Below are 16,878 nucleotides of genomic sequence, written 5' to 3' on the forward strand. Positions count from 1 at the left end.
CGCTCTGTTGCCCAGGCTGGAATGCAGTGGCTCAATCTCAGCTCACTGCAACCTCCGCCTCCTGGGTTCAAGCCATTCTCCTGCCTCAGCCTCTCGAGTAGCTGGGATTACAGGCATGCACCACCATGTCCGGCTAATTTTTGTATTTTTAGTAGAGACGGGGTTTCACCCTGTTGGCCAGGCTGATCTCAAACTCCTGATCTCAGGTGATCCTCCTGCCTTGGCCTCCCAACATGCTGGGATTACAGGTGTGAGCCACCACGCTCTGCCTTCTATGCAGTTTTTAAAGTAACTGGCAACCAAGGCAGATAGTCAAGCCTGGTTTATAGTTAGGAGTTCGACCACCGTCCGGACCTGACACTCTACTCCTATCGTGTTTCACATCACTTCTCTCTAAGCCTCAATTCCATCATCAGTGAAACGGTTTAAGAGGGGGACCTACCTCATCAGTGATTAAGTGAGTTAATATAAATAAAGTGCCTTGAAGCAAACAACTGATAATAGCTATTATTATTATTATTCTGTGCAGAATCTCTGCATTGTGGTACTGTTGTTTTCCATCTCCTTTCTTCTGAAGAGCAGTAACACAATAGTGTTTTTCTTGGAGAGCACAGACAACTGTTCAGGTTATTCAGGCATCTAAAGTCACCTTTGAGTTTAGAAGGTGAGTGGCATCACTCAGTCAAGGCAAATTCTATCAGAGTTGAGAATTTGGGCTTTTTCTCATCTTTTATTCTTAGTTGATCCAAAAATTCCCCAGGAATAGTGGAGTTGGCCCATTTGGCCTCCTATCTCAGCCAGCGATACAAAGAACAGAGATAGCTACCATGGTATAAAGAGAGAGGAGTGTTTGCACACCATTCAGAAAGTCAAAGAGGCAGATGTTGGACAAAGATCTTACTTGTGTTTGGAAACGTAATAAATTATGACGAGTTACAAGCAGTAGGCTATCTAAACTCTATTGCTCATACAGTTCTATATCTTCAGGCCTTGGTGTTCTATTCTGCTTGATGATTGTGGGATATGGTTCTATGAGCTCTTTAGAAGGAAGATATTTGGTATCAAGCTAATTTCTGGAAGAGCGAGCCTGATTCTATTGTGGTCTTGCTCCATTCCAGCCTCAGCCACCATTATCTCTTTTCTGTATGACTCGGTAGCCCCCTAAATCATGTCCCTGCCTTCCCTCCACCCCTCTTAGGGTCAGTAGGGTCAGTTCTCCACTCAGGGGTCTACCTTCTTTATAGGAGAATATCAGTCTTCAGCGAGGGTCTTAAAATGTCAATCCTTGCCTGACCCCTGCTACATTCAACTTGCCCAGTGACTTTCTGCTGCACTCAGAACAAAGCCCCAAACTCTTTACATGGCTCCAGGGCCCTGCATGAGGTCTTTGCATGCCTCCCCAGCCTCATTTTGACTACTTTCCCCCAGAACCCTGGCCTCTGTGACATTTTAGCACACACCAAGCTCATGCCCACCACAGGCCCTCCCACCTGTTCTCCCTCCCTGACGAACAGTCCTTACCCTGCTTCATGCGTGCCTGGTGCCCCTTGTTCTACTGGCCACCACCTCTATGTCACCTGCTCAGAGAGGCTCCCCTCCCCTCCCAATGTATAACAGCTTCCCCTGTCCTGGTGCCTTGTTTGTTCTCTTTGGAGAAGACTTCTTATCAAACTCCCCGTTGACTTGGTTTATTTCTTTGTTGGCCTACCTTTTCGTGTGTGATGCTCTATCTGTCAGCCACTCCTCTGCCCCATCAGAATGTCAGTGGCTCGAGAGCATGGATCGTATCTGCCCTTATATTGTATCTCCCCTCCAGGGAGGGCCCACATGGGGGTAGCTGCTCCATAAATATGAAAGGAAGAGAGGTAGGTAGGGAGGGAGAAAGTCCCTGGAGAGGGGGACACCTTTCCAAGACAGCCCCATTTCCTGTGAATGTAGGTGGTATCCCTGCTCAGCCCTAGCGTTACTGTGCGAGTTAAAAATAAAACCTTTGGGTGGAGTGAGAAGCCTTTAAAGAGGCTGGGGGAGAGATAATGAGAAACATGAGCCAGCCAACGCAGGTCCAGCAGGATGTGGGACCGGCCAGGAAGCAATGGGATCTTGGCTCCGGAAAAACACTGACTTTGGGGCTGCAATAGTCTGACCAATGCACGACTCCTGATTAGTCACCAGAAGCCTCTCTCTGGATCTGCCGTGTATGAAAAGACTTTAAAGTAGCCAATTCAGGATATGCTTCCATCCTAGAGCAAGACATGGCTGGAGGTTTCTAAAGAGATATTCTTTACAATTCCTAGAACAAGGGACTCCACACCCCTCCTCTGCCTGCCATGGGTCAGAAGAAGAGGGAGAGGCCTGGAGGGAACGAGAGGCCATAAGGCCTTCCTTGGCTCACCCTCCCTCTGACCTCCCCCAGGGCCCATCCAGCGTGGGAGCCGAACCTCCCACCACAGTAGGGCTGCAGCCAGAGATCCCAAGGTGAAGCCGCCCTCCAAAGGCTTGGCTCGGTTCAGGGGCGGTGTGAGGTGGGGAGGGTCAGGTCAATGGGTCGTTAGAAACAACTCGGTCATTGCCTTGGAAACGCTCCCCCCTGCGCCGCATGCATCTGGATCCACCCTGAACCAGCTGTGTATTAAACCCTCAGACCTCAGTGGGAGGTGGGGAAGCCTTAGGGAGGGTCAGAGTGGGACAGGAAGAGGTCCACCTTCTGTATAGGAGAAAATCAATCTTCAGGCCTTAATGAGAGGCCTAACAACCCAGGGGAGCAGCAAGCAAAAATCCATATTCTGGCCTCCCTTGGTGAAAAGATGGGCTGAGTGGAGTGTGGGGGCTGCCAGCATCCCCTCCTACAGACTGCGACCTGGACCCCTTCCCAGAATCCATCTCTGTGCTGGCGCGGAAGCCAAGTGATGTGCTCATGGTCACCTGGTGCAAGGGAATATTCTCAGACCTTGAAAACATTGATCACCACTGAGTTTTTCCATATCCACAGCTCTGAGGCAGTCAGGAGGACCACAAAGGAAGGGGAAGAGAATTAACAAGAATCAAAAGAGACAGCTATGCTAGGAGCTTTACATGCCACCTTGAATTTAACCTCCACCACCATCCTCTGAGACAGAAGCTCTTATAGAGAAGGCAACTAAAATGTAAAGAGGACCTGTTCCCCACCCAAGGTAACCCAACAAGGGAAGGTGGAGCATCGGGCAGCCAAAATGCAAAACGGCTGTGCAATTTACCACCTATACTAGCCTGTTCTTTTATCTCTGCAGTCAATGTCCAAATGATTTGAACTCAAAGCCCACTGCCAAGGAACACTGAGCAGAATTTTCAAAAAGTGCGTGTATTGAGGAACCAAACACCCCCTGGCTGGTTGGGAATCCCAAAGCCTTTTTGTGCGTTGAGCAAAACGAATCTATTGAAATCAACTCTTCTTTAATCATTTGTTGGGAACATCTACAGCTTAAAACTGCTGAACAAGTAACCTGTGTCTGCCCTGGGCTTAACCTCTTTAACGGGGCTATTTCTTTCTTGGCTAGTTCTAGGCTCCTGACACGAGGATTTTAAGTGCTTAAAAGGCACAGGATAATAATCTTCCCCTGGAACAAAAGGCTGATAGAGGAACAGCAGGGAAACAGGTGACCTCCATGTCCTAGTACCATTTTTTGATTCAAGTACATTCTCATGAACACTTCCAAAAAACCTTTGCTGGAAAATTTGCCAGCAGCAACAATCATTCATATCTTGTTGAGCAAATACTAGGTGCTGTGCATTGTGTGCTAAAACATCTGAGGCACTCTACATGGATTCTCTCACCACATTCTTACACCAACCCTATGAGATAGGAACAAGTTACACTGATGCAGTGCGGGCATATACGATAGACTTTAGATGTATTAACTCACATCTTCCTGTCAACAACCCTAGGACAGAACTGCTGCTATTATCTCTATTTTATGGAATCAAAGACGTTGTGTAACTTGTCCAGGGTCACGCAGCTATTGAATGTCAGATCCAGAGTTCACACTCAGACAGTCCCACTCCAGGGTTCACGCTCTTGACCACCATGCTACCCTACCAGAGTGCCATAGGCTGTGGCTCTGAAATAGGGAAAGGTTAATGAGAGATAGGTCAGAACTGTCAGAAGAATTCCTGTCTTCTTCTGTGTGAGCTCACTTTCCAAGAAGCTTAGGGCTCTGCTTCACACGCCTTCAGCTAAGACATCCCAGGACCAGCCTGGGAGAATGGCAGTGAGCTTTGTGTGGCCAACTGAGTGAAGATTTAATCCTTGGAAAGAAACTCTCATTTGAAAGAAACCATTCTGAAGTCACCCTGCATCTCTGCCATTTAGAAAGATCCCCATTCTTACAAAAAAACAAAAAACAAAAAAACAAAACCATCAAGGCTCAAGGAGGAGTGTTTTGCTCCTATAACAAATACCACCTTATCACCAAAGGCAATGCAGTCAACTGCAAAAAGCCTGGACTGGCCCAGGCAGCAGCTCTCTTCTCTGGGCTGCTGAATTTGCTTGTGTAGACTCCAGGGAGCGACTCTGGAGCATTCATTCTCAACTTTCCTTTAGTTGCTGTTTCTTAATTCTGATAGATATTCTGAGGAAGGATAAGAAGAGTCTCGTTTCCTAGAAGCTCTTTATGTCCTTAAAGGTACTGGTGCAGCACTTTGTACACATTGGTTAATCAATGCAAACTGCTTCCACTATTCCCATCAGACTGATGGGGAAGGCAGAGATGAGCTACATTGTCTGTCTCCATGGGTGCAAGGGCTGGAACATGCTGGATCCATGTCTCCCTTCTGGGTGCCTGACATCACTTGTTTGTCTTTGATGCCCATCAGCCAAAAGAAGTTATTCATCTCTAAGCATGAATAATACCAGTAGGGTGGATTTTTCCAGGCTTCCGAAGTGAGTTCTCTGAAGAGATGACACTAAGCCGACTAAGCCAGAGCAACTGACACATAGCATAGGGTCCTGGGAACTGCAGAGGCCAGCCCACCTGAGTTAGGGTGAGAGGCTCTTGATGCAAAAGTCTCAGCCTTACTTTCCAGGCCCCTTTCCAGAGCTATAAGGGGCGACAGAGGGTAGAAGGTCCTATTGCTGTCCTGAGTCTTCGCTTTAACACTCCCAACATTTAGTGATTCACTCAGTCATTCATTAGACTGATATTTGAGTACCTACTCTGTGGCACGGCTCTGTCCTATTCACTGGGAATATAGCAGGGAACAAAACAGACAGGGTCTTGTTCCTGCCCTCATGAGGCTTATATTCTAAGGGGGAGAATGGGTAATAGAGAGTTTTTTTAAAAATTGACAAGATAATTATGAATTGGGGTAAGCGGCATGAAGGAAAAAGAAGTCAGAGGGGAGAAACAGGGAAGACTTTTGGAGGAACTGACAAGAGAGGCAGGGCCTGAAGGACGGAAAGAGGCCTGCTACCTGATGAACTGGGTGGAAAGCATCCCAGGCAGATGAAACAGCAGTTGCAAAGTCTGAGAGTCAGGAAAGGGCCCAGAACAGCAGAGAAACAGACAGGAGGCCCGGGGCTGGATGGGTGGGGAGATGTGGGATGGGTGGGAGTCAGATGGGATCTTGCCCCCCAAGAGGCCTCCTGTCTACTTTCTCACCTTCCTGAAAATCACCACTCTCCCTTATAGTGTGCTTCAGGAACTCATCCTTGCTAAGCCAAATCCAGTCCCTCTGCTCAAATGGAAGAGAAGGGAATTCTTTTTGTGGCAGATGGGGTATGTGGTAAAGGCATGGCATTTGGTTTTATATGCAGACTTTTTTACATACGGATCATGCCAACAACAGCTGAGAAGATCCCCAGCGATGGATGTGTTTGCCTCGGAATGGAGTCATTTAGGCACCTGCAAGGCTGCACACACCAAGCTGGGACTCTCCCTCACCTGCAGCCCCAGTCCTATCTTGCTGCTTCTTGGTGACATCATGAAAAAGGCAAATTGGGCTTCAGGTCCTCTGCACTCCTCCTTTCAGCTCCCTCTGCCCCTTTTTGGGCTAGTCTCCACCCATTCTCTCCCCTGGTGCTCTCAGGGGGTCTGCCTGGACTAATCTCTGCCATTCGCCAAGAAGATGAATAAGTCACCTTCTGAATGCACGCCTGCTCCTGCAACTTCAGGCAAAGTACAGGCAGGCAAAGCAGAGGCTAGATTTACAAGACCTTTCTGTGTCCTCCAAATAATGCCAAAGAAGGGGCTGCCTAGTCCACTGCAGTCTGAGCCTGGCCCAGCTGCCCAGCTTACTAATTAGCTGTACTGACAGGAGAGTCCCTATTCAGACCCTTCCCAATGGAGCCATTGCAAATGCCTAGAGCATACTCTGTTGAGGAAGGACTATGGCTGAAACACTTTGAGGAGTGGCCTGGAACTTCACTCCCTAATGGCCATGCAGCCAACCTTGGGGGTGTGAGCTCAGAAAACCTGATGTCTCTCTCCAGGGCTGACCCACTGCTGAACCTTGCCATCTGCCTCTCTAGCCCATCAGTACCTTCGTTGAAATGAGAGAACGCCCTACTTCGGATCACTTTCTCCCCTGGCTTTCTAGGGCTCACAGCTTAAGGAACTAAATCCTCAGCATGGCTGCACAGTCTGACCCCGCCTGCTTCCTGGGTTCTGGCTTGCCCCTTTGTCCCTGCACTCAGCCACACTGGCCTTCCTCCCGCTCCTTGGTGATGCCAGGCTTCCTCATGCCAGGCAAGTTTTGTGCATGCTCCTCTCCCTGCCACCTGAAACACTCTGCCCCCACCAGTTGAAACCTGCCGATCCATCAGACCTCAACCCAAGCCTCACCTCCTCATGGAAGCTTTCCCGGACCCCCTGTTGGGGTCAAGCTGCCCTGCCATGTGGTTTTTCAGGACCACCTGGTAGAATTGCTGCTTGATTGATGTGTGTACCCCCATCTAGCCTCTAACTTTCATGAAGGTGGGGGCTCTTGGCCTCAGGCACTGCTGTAGCCCAGTGTCTCGCATGCCCTCTGGCACACAGGAGGCATCCATGCCGAGCTGAATGAACCTGACATGGCCCTCAGTAGGCCCATCCCAATCCCCTGTCCCTCTCCGCTTTTCCTCCAGCCTCCCTTCTTTTATTTTCTTTATATTTGCTTCCTTCCTTCCTCTTCACTCTTTCTGTTCATTTCTTCTTCCCTCTTGGGCCTTGGGCCTACTTATTGTTCCCAATTTGCCAAACCTTTGCATAACATGTAGGCCTTCAACCAGATCACCCCAGAGCCATGGGCCTAGTTGGGGAACCTAGGAATCTGGCTTCCTACAGGGTTAGTCTGTTATGGTTGCCATAACAAGCACCATAGGCTGGGTAAGTGAAACAACAGAAACTAGAAACTTATTCTCTCACAGTGCTGGAGGCTGGAAGTCCAAGATCAGGGTGTCAGTGGGGTTGGTTCCTTCTGAGGCTATGAAAGAAGGATTTGTTCCAGGCCTCTCTCCTTGGCTAGTAGATAGCCATCTTCTTCCTATGTCCACTCACTTTGTCTTCTCTCTATGCATGTCTCTGTATGCAAGTTCCCCCTTCTTATAAGGGCACCAGTTATAGTAGAGCAGGACCCACCCTAATGATTTCATTTTAACTTGAGTTTCTCTGTAAAGACCCTATCTCCAAAATAAGGTTGCATTCTCAGGCAATGGGGATGGGGGGTGAATTTCATCTTATGAACTTGGGGGTGGACACAATTCAACCCTAACACCTACCATCACATGTCCATTGCCCCAACCCTCTTCGACTCATTGAATGAAATAAAAATAAGGAAACACTGGACACGTCTTCTGAAGAAATGACACAGGAGTCTGGGTATGGGATGGGCATGACAGGAATGGCAACTGGAGAAAGACACCCTACCCAAGAATGAGAAAGGAGGGTGGTACTGACAGGAGCTAAAACTATCATTGAACGGCCTAGCAGTTAGTTACACATCTAGGCTCTGGTAAGCTGCTAGTTCTGAGTTCAAATCCCCACTCAGTCACTTACTACCAGTGAGGTTTTTCCCTTGCTCATAAAATGTGGGTAATAGTAATACCTCACTTATGGGATGGTTGTGAAGATTAAATGAGAGAATTGCCCAAGCAGAGGGCTTCACACTCTACCCAGCACATAATAACTCAATATGTACCAAATGTGTTGTTATTGTTATCATAATTGGGGGGGGAGTCTCACTAGGTAATTCAGGAAGAAGTGATGACAAAGAAGAGGGTAACTGTCATGACTGAGTCCACACAACTCTGTGTTCCCTCTCATAGTCACAACAAGAAAGGAAGCCGAGCAACGGCCAGACCTGATCTTCTTTAATTGTGGTCTGTGGACCAAAGACATCAGAATTACCTAGGCCCCACCCAGAAAATGCAGAATCCTGGGTCCCTCATGAAGCCACTGAATCAAAATTGTGGGGAGCACCCAGGAACCTAATTTTTAAATAAGCTCCCCTGTGATTCTTATGCATGTTAAAATTTGAAAACCCCTGGACAAGACCACAGGTCCTGGAGGAGCAGAGATGAGTCATGTCCATGAGTAATACCCCATGTCAACTCAGCCCTGGTGCCAGGTAGGCACACCCCTCACACCTGTTCTCATCACCAGCATTCCTTGGACAAAGTCAGGAGACGGTCTTGAGCAATTAGGTATAAAACAAATCTCTGTAAGTCACATTTTAAATATACTATTTAGAGGGGTTGCATTGGCAAATCAAATTGTTTTCATTATTGTAAATTTTACTGTGCTCAGATACTTAGTTTTGGACTATCTATTCTTCCTCTCCCCACAGCTGAGGTTACCCAATCTTGACCTCAGGTTTAGCTCAAGATGACCTCTGGCCTTAGGCTTAAGGATTATAAGGCACCCTGGCCCAGCACGCTTGCTGTGCTTAGGGCTCTGTTGTTAGGCACTCTGTTTATTTTGTTCTTGGGCACCATCTACTACCTGGTCAGAAAAACCGTAGCCCCACTGTACCCCAGTGCCTGCGTTCATGTCTTGCCCCAAAGACCCAATCCCAGAGGCTACAGGTCCTCAAGGCTGAGATTCTACCTGTGGCCCAAGCTAAAGTCCTGCCATCTCTTAGCAGAGTTTCCAAATCCTGGCCTACTTTCTAGGGTCTTCCAATATCATCTGGTGCTGAATTCCTGTCACCAAGCTCCATGTGCCTCTCAGGACACCTCTCATAATCCCCCCAAACCATATACAGCCTACCAGTGAGGAGCACAGGCTCACTAGACAGCCTAGGTATGAAGCTTAGCTTTGCCACTTGGTAGCTGTGTGACCTTAGCCAAACATCCCACCCACCAAGCCTCAATTCCTGCATCTATAACAGCCCCTACTATTATATGCAGGGTTGTAATGAGTATTGAGTGAGGTGATACACTTACAGCCAAGCACAGTGCTTAGACACAGCAAGGGTTCAATAAATGTTGGGGACCAGTTCAGAAGCTGTTCTATGTCTGAATGCTCATACATGTGAACAAAGCTCCATGCCAAAGCAAACGTGCCTCCCAGCTACCCAAGCAGTGGCACCAGGGGTCACTCATAGAGTGTCACTTTGGGCTTTGGAACAAATAGACTTGTAAGCAGCCTTTTCTCCTCTTTTCTTTTCTTTCTTTCTTTCTTTTTTTTTTTTTTTGAGACAGAATTTCACTCTTGTCACCCAGGCTGGAGTGCAATGGTGTGATCTCGGCTCACTGCAACCTCTGCCTCCCAGGTTCAAGCGATTCTCCTGCCTCAGCCTCCCAAGTAGCTGGGATTACAGGTGTGTGCCACTATGCCAGGTAATTTTGTATTTTTAGTAGAGATGGGGTTTCACCATGTTGGCCAGGCTGGTCTTGAACTCCTGACCTCAGGTGATCCACCCGCCTTGGCCTTCCAAAGTGCTGGGATTAGAGGCATGAGCCATCACACCTGGCCAAAGCAGCCTTTTCAGAACTCAACTTTGAATAATAATAATAATAATAATAATAATAGCAAATACACAGTACTCACTGTGAGCTGGACCCTGTGCTGATAAGGGCATTACTCATTTGATTCCTTCCATAACAAGGTTGGTACTTTATTACCCCCACTTTACAGATGAGGAAACCAAGGGCCAAGGTCACAGGACTAATAACTGGCAGAATTTGGATCCCAGGCAGCCCAGCTACAGAATCTATGTACTTAGCTAATGTGTTATGCTCCCTCTCTCTCTCTGTTTTCTTTTTTTCCTTTTCTTTTTTTTTTTTGAGACTGAGTCTCGCTCTGTCACCCAGGCTGGAGTGCAGTGGTGTGATCTCGGGTCACTGCAAGCTCCGCCTCCTGGGTTCACGCCATTCTCCTGCTTCAGACTCCCGAGTAGCTGGGACTACAGGTGCCCGCCACCACGCCCAGCTAATTTTTGTTGTTGTTGTTGTTGTTGTATTTTTAGTAGAGACGGGGTCTCACCGTGTTAGCCAGGATGCTCTTGATCTCCTGATCTCGTGATCCACCTGCCTCAGCCTCCCAAAGTGCTGGGATTACAGGCGTGAGCCACCGCACCCAGCCACTCCCTCTCTTGAGTAGTCTAAATTAATTATTAAAAAGCAAAGGGGGAAACAAGCAAAAAGTTAAAAACAGAGAAATGTTTTAAGCAGATAGCATTGGCACCAGGATTCTTGCAAGTGAACTCAAGAAGCTCACTTCTGGCTAGGTTTAAACCATGGTGTATTTAATAATCAAAGTAATTGCTATTCCTTCCCTCCCCTTTTCTCTCCTTGTAGGCCACTGGCCCAGATGCTTTTTCTTGTTCCTGTACCTTGGACTCCTTCACTTATCTTTCCGCTGAGTTGGACACGTCAGCCCAGGCCCATTCTCTGTTACCTTCCCACCCAATCAGTCCCCTCCCTTCTCTGTGGTTGTTTGGGCTGGATCCAGTCATATCTCAAGATGGGGACACCTTGTTGGTAGTTGAACATTTTTTGATTAGTGAACCCTTTCTTCAGAAAAAGTACTCTCACCCACATGTATAGATGTTAGATTTACCTAAAGCATGGTATGCCTATGGCACAAATGACTTCAGATTATTTTTCCAGCAACCTTAAATCAAGGGATACTGCATTAGCCATGCAATGCTTATTTAATGAGGTGGAAATGGTTGTGTCTTCCACTCTGCACAATACCTAACCCCTGGCAGCTAGCACATAGGCTGAGTGTCAGAGGCGTTCGAACCAGAGCAACTCCATCTTGAGTGAGGGCTAGGAAAATGAGGCTGGGACCTGCTGGGCTGCATTCCCAGAAAGTTAGGCATTCCTAGACTCCAGACGTTTACAGTTAAGGAACTAGATCGATAATGTTTCCCACACAGACCCAGACTTGGGGGTGTCCAGATAGCCCGATATTTTGAGAACAAAGGCATTCCTAATTTTGCTTTAAAGATAATAATATGGATTCTTGCAAAATATAGTAATTAAGAAAATTAGGCCAGGTGCAGTGGCTCACGCCTGTAATCCCAGCACTTTGGGAGGCCGGATGGATCACCTGATGTCGGGAGTTGGAGACCAGCCTGAAAACACGGAGAAACCCCGTCTTTAATAAAAATACAAAATTAGCCAGGCATGGTGCCTCATGCGTGTAATCTCAGCTACTCGGGAGGCTGAGGCAGGAGAATCGCTTGAACCTGGGAGGCGGAGGTTGCAGTGAGCTGAGATTGTGCCATTGCACTCCAGCCTGGGCAACAAGAGCGAAACTGTCTCAAAAAAAAAAAAAAAAAAAAAAGAAAAGAAAAAGAAAATTAACCCTTTATCACAAGCCCTTGTAGCAGAGCACATCTCCCTATGATCTTTTTAAAATCCTATATATACGAGCATGGTACCTAGGATGGACGTGTTCCTCCTCTTGCTTTCGGGAACACCCTACTCTGTCAATGGAGTAGCTGTGCTTTCACCACTTTACTTTCCTAATAAAAAGAAAGTAAGTGCTTTTGCTTTGCACTGCGGACTCGCCCTGACTTCTTTCTTGCTTGAGATCCAAGAACCCTCTCTTGGGGTCTGGATCGCTTTCCTGTAACAGCAGTCCCAAGATCCTTAATAGTTTATGTGCAGTCCACAGAATGCATGTCACCGAAGTGAGCAGCTGCACTGTCCCGGGATGAGATGTCCCTTGGATGTAGATACAGCATATGGATGTCCGCCCACTATTTCCACTGAATATGTTATCATGGCTGGTGCTACTCACCTGTGAAGTCAAACCACTTAACCAGATATGGCTTCCTTGATCCTTTGCAGAACCAGTCAAGTCATATGTAAACAGCAGATTTGAGAGAGAGTTTAAAAGAAACTCATTGTATTTTCTCTTAACGTTTTGCATACTAACTTTGCTTTGGATTACATACTTCATTTGCAAACCCATTTATTCACACTAACAAAGGCCGGGGCAACAGAAGAAAATCTCTCTGAGTCCTTCTGCCAACAGCAAATTGGTGATCTTGCCTTCAGATCTACATCTCAAGAGGGGACTTTCCTCGGAAGCCCTCAAAGACCAACACAAAGAAAACAAAGGAAAAGGGAATTTGTGACTGTGAATCAGAGTCTCCACCAAAATCCTCAGTCACCCACACTGACAAACAGCTCCGGTAAACTGCTGGCCACCCTTCACTAGACACCACTTCCCAAAGCAAGGCCCACTTCTTTCAGCCCTGATGCCACTGCTGCTGGCTCATAGTTACACAGAGCTGGCGGAGGGGCAGCCTGGCTCGCCCTCAGCTGGGATGCTCGCATCCTCCCACTGGGTCGGGGAGCTAACTCGTAAACAATCGCATCCCTGTAGAGAATGAAAGGAAAAGTACCGGTCACCAGTGCAGCAAGGAGGGAGGCAAATGGGGGTGGCGGTGGCGTGGGTGGATGTAACATAGCTAGAGAATCATGGAGTGTTGGAATTCTGCTGACGCAGAATGAGCCCTTGGGCCTGAGAGGGGTCTCCCTTGGGTCTCTGAAAAGTGGGTACTTGACTAAATGCCTGAAATTTCCATCCCAGTATCTGGAAGGCTGAATTTCTGAAGTGCTCCTCTGCAGCAGCCTTGCATACCTTTGGCATGTAATTGCGATGTGGGTGTGGATAGTGTATGTGCCAGAGAATCTGCCCATTCTGACTCCTTCTCTCCTGGTGCCCATCAGAGGGGTACTGAAACGAGGATGTGATATTCCAAGATCAGAAGGGAAGGAAAGAAGTAATCCGAGTGACCATGGGGCCATGGGAATACCACCCTGCCAGAACCCTGAGCGGACATGCCCAGATAATCCTAAACTTCAGCCTGACTTTTATATCAAAAGGTTAATAAAATCTAAGCTGCCCACCATGTGGACAGCTTTTCCAAGGCAGCTGAATATCCAGGCTTCCCAAGAGAGAGCTGGTGTGACACAGCAAGATAATGCTAGCCACTCACCACGGCCAGACTCACCGCAGCTTTCTGCTTCTGCCGAACCACAGGGGCCGCATCCAGCACTTTAGTAAATGAGAAATGCCTGCCCCGTCCAGCCCTGATTCAGGGCCAGTGTCAGGCGGGCACTGGAGGAATGGAGATAATGCGGCGGCATGGTGCATTCGTATTTTTGCAGTCTCTAAGCTAGAAGTGCTATTTTTACATGTCTGTGACATCAGCACGCCCTCCCCCCAGGGCAGTCTGCACCACGGTTTAAACCCAGCCAAAGGTGAGCTTCTTGAGATTCCCTTGCAGGAGTCCTGGTTCCAGTGCTATCTGCTTTAAAACATTTTCTTTCTTCTCCAAGTAGCATTACATTTGCACTTGGACACACACACACATAACACACACACACACACACACACGACCTCAGCTACAACCTGCTCTCTGTTTCCCAGATCAGATGCCCTGATTCTTACCTAAAGAGCTTGTAGGCCAAGGGCTGTACCTCTCTCCACACTGGCTCAGTGCTGTCCCAGGGGAAGCAGAATCCACTTGGTGTCTTCTGCTCTGTGTTTGTCACTGTCACTGTGCTGCAGCCGCCGCCCCAGCAGCCCCAAGCCGGCTCTCTGAACCTCCAGGCTACTGCAGCTCTGAGTGGGGAGAGGGACGGGCCGTGGCATGCACATCAGGTTGCTGGCCCGCCTCCAGATACCATGCCACAGAGCTGGCTACCCGTCCCTAGGGCTGTGTGGGAAATCGAGGTGGGGGGGCGGGGGCAGGCTGGGAGAGCCAAGAATGTCAGCCTCGAGGTCTATCTCCGGTCCTTGTTTATCAGCAGAGGGGACCTGCCTTTAGACAACCGCCCACCCCCACCTCACCCGCAGGGATGCACACAGCTCTAAGCAACCCCTACTCTGGACAGCCAGCAGCAGGCCCAGGAACACAGAGCCATTGGCCAGCCAGGAGGGAGGTAGAGACAGAAGACGGTGGCAGCAGCTACCCTGGGTGTTATTTTAACGTGGTTTGTCTTGGGGCAAATGTCTGAGCCGAATGGACTTCTGGCCCGTCTGAGCAGAATCCTGTTTATTTTGAGGCCTGAGTCGCCAGGGAAACAGCAGGTCGTGGCTCGGAGACTCTCCTCTGGAATCAGAAGGCTGCTGGATGAAAGGGAGGCCTTTTCTGTTCTGTCATCTGGCATCCTTGCATGGGGTGTAGGTGTCTGTGTGTGGCAACGTGTATGTGTGCATGTGTGTGTCTGTCTGTGCCATCCCCAGAGCCAAGCCCTACAAATGGCATTTTGCAAAGTCAATCGAGGCAAAAGCCATCCAGGTTGGGACTGTGGAGGGGCTGCAGAGGGGGCAGCTCTGTCCTCCCTCTCCACTGTTCAAGCCTGTTCCCGTTGGATGAGGTGAATCCTCAGGTGAGCTCAACTTCAGGGGTGGGAAATTCTTCAATGGGCCATGGACATCCTCTTCAGATTTCTGGCCAGGACAGGGTAAGGAAGGGAGGGAGCTGTCTGGACAAATAATTCTTTGGCTAGAAGGTGGGGAATAAGGTGGACTGAAAGGATATGGATCAAGAGCTGTCTCTGAACCAAATGTAAACATGATTAATAGTTTCCAATAATTGAAGAGTCGCTCCTGCTTATGCAGGCGTTTGAGCCCAGGAGGCATGAGTGAGTGAGTGAGTGTGTGTGTGCGCGTGTGTGTGCACGCACGTGTGAGCTTCCATGTATGTACACAAGCCTGCCCACCTGATGATTCAGGTAGAGAGGTACAGATCGACCTGTCAGAACTAGAAATATGCTCCCCAGCCTCTACCTCCTGTGGGTGTTGCTTAGGTGTAGGGAGGATGGAAGTGCAGTCCGTTCCCCATATTCCCCACAGAGCATGGGGGTATGGGAAGACATTCATGTGCCTTCTGAAGGGATGAGCCTTGGAGAAGGAGCTCGTGTCCTGTAAAGAGCTAGAGGCTCAATCATCACAGAACTCCAATCACGGATAAGCAGCAGCTCCCAAAAGGGACTCGAATGTACAGAAAATGTTGATTTCTTGAGACCCTCTTAACTGGAACCCTCATGAACTACCACTTCTACACATGCAAAGGATACTGATAATTTGCTTTAAAACATAATAATCTTCCTGAGTATCTGCAAGCTTCCAGAGGACCTTCTGAATCATTAAAAAAAAATTTCGGACAATGGATTTCCAAGTATTAAAGAATCATTATGCTAGATGTAGTATGCATGTTAACCCTTTTTAACTACGTGAAATGATAGACTTGAAAGTTAGAAAACACCCAAAAAACCCTAAGGACAGAGATGCAGACTCAGAGACTCACTCAGGTGGTACCCTTAGTTAAAGTCCTCGTTGTGACTAAAACCAGGTCTGCCTGCTTTAGGTTAACCCCGGGTTAACCTGCCCGCACTGTGTGGTTGGCCACTGTTGGGCAATTCAGCCCAAGCGCTCCAGATTCCTTCCCTTCTAGTGGAAATTAATAAGACTTTCCTACTCATATCTTCCCTGCAAACTCACAGGATTATCATGACAATCAAATGTGTCCAAGTGTGTTTGAGCACCTTGAACGCGGGAAATACAAATGCAAGTCATTATTTTAGTTTGTTTGATTTCTCCATTGTGTCCAGTTATGAAACCCTGTTTAAACACACACACTCACACACACACACACACACACACACAGCTTTTAGGCAAATATAATCCCTAGCTACTGACATATGCTAATTTATCTACTGCATAGTGGGTGTCTGGCAATATTACTGTCCAAATACTGGGAAATAATCCTCAGTTCGCTAAGGTATTTACTGTAATATAATTCCCCCCAATGTTGAAATTTTTTGAAATTTCATTTTAATATCCTTCAATTTCTACATTTATTTCAACTTCTGTTAGTATCTAGATTTACCTTTTTAATAACATCCATTGAGATGTTTCCCAGTCCAGAGACATGCCCACGTGAATGCTTTTCAGCCCCACTGTTATTTAGAGTAGGAAGGGACTTTGCCATGACCTAGTCGAAAAGTCTGGTCTCAGAATAGCCCTCCAGCTCTGTGCCTGGAAATAGTCGGTGGAAATAATAGCCGTCGAAGCTGCTTATTAAGCATCCACAATATGCTAGATTGTATGCAGAACATGTAACAGAAATCATGTCTTCCTCCAGAGCTCTTCCACCACTTTAAAAGCCATTTCTGTCCTGATAAAACTTTGTAAGAGAGGCTGCTAGTACTGCAGAGGGGTCCTCTGAGAAAGGAAGGAAATGACAGGTTTGGAGAACCAAAAAAATCCTAGAAGGTTTATCCACAGAGATGTGGGCTTGCCCCGGAGTCATCCACATCTAAAATGTTGTGGCTGTTGCCAGAGGTGAGATTTTTCCTTCCACATCCTAACAGATGGACTCAATACAGAGCACTTAGGCAGCTGCTATTACAGAAAGTGACTCTACACCTCTCCTTTAGAAGGGCGATAAAGGTAG

At 47.8% G+C, this 16,878-nt stretch overlaps 2 protein-coding genes across 40 annotated transcripts in view; one reads left to right on the forward strand and one right to left on the reverse strand.

Moving 5' to 3' along the window:
• The window catches only part of ARHGAP26 (Rho GTPase activating protein 26), an 840,200-nt gene that overhangs the window by 284,771 nt on the left and 538,551 nt on the right, over positions 1-16,878 (forward strand). The gene's annotated exons all lie outside the window — the stretch shown is intronic.
• The window catches only part of FGF1 (fibroblast growth factor 1), a 110,816-nt gene that overhangs the window by 82,097 nt on the left and 11,841 nt on the right, over positions 1-16,878 (reverse strand). For 6 of the 32 annotated variants that reach the window (XM_078004068.1, XM_078004053.1, XM_078004067.1 and 3 more), the window contains one exon: positions 13,866-14,039. The exons of 18 other annotated variants lie outside the window; for them this stretch is intronic. The gene's annotated coding sequence lies outside the window, so the exon portion shown is untranslated. 32 annotated transcript variants of the gene reach the window in all.

The sequence above is a fragment of the Macaca mulatta genome, chromosome 6 (assembly GCF_049350105.2).
Source record: "Macaca mulatta isolate MMU2019108-1 chromosome 6, T2T-MMU8v2.0, whole genome shotgun sequence".
Classification (NCBI taxonomy): domain Eukaryota; kingdom Metazoa; phylum Chordata; class Mammalia; order Primates; family Cercopithecidae; genus Macaca; species Macaca mulatta.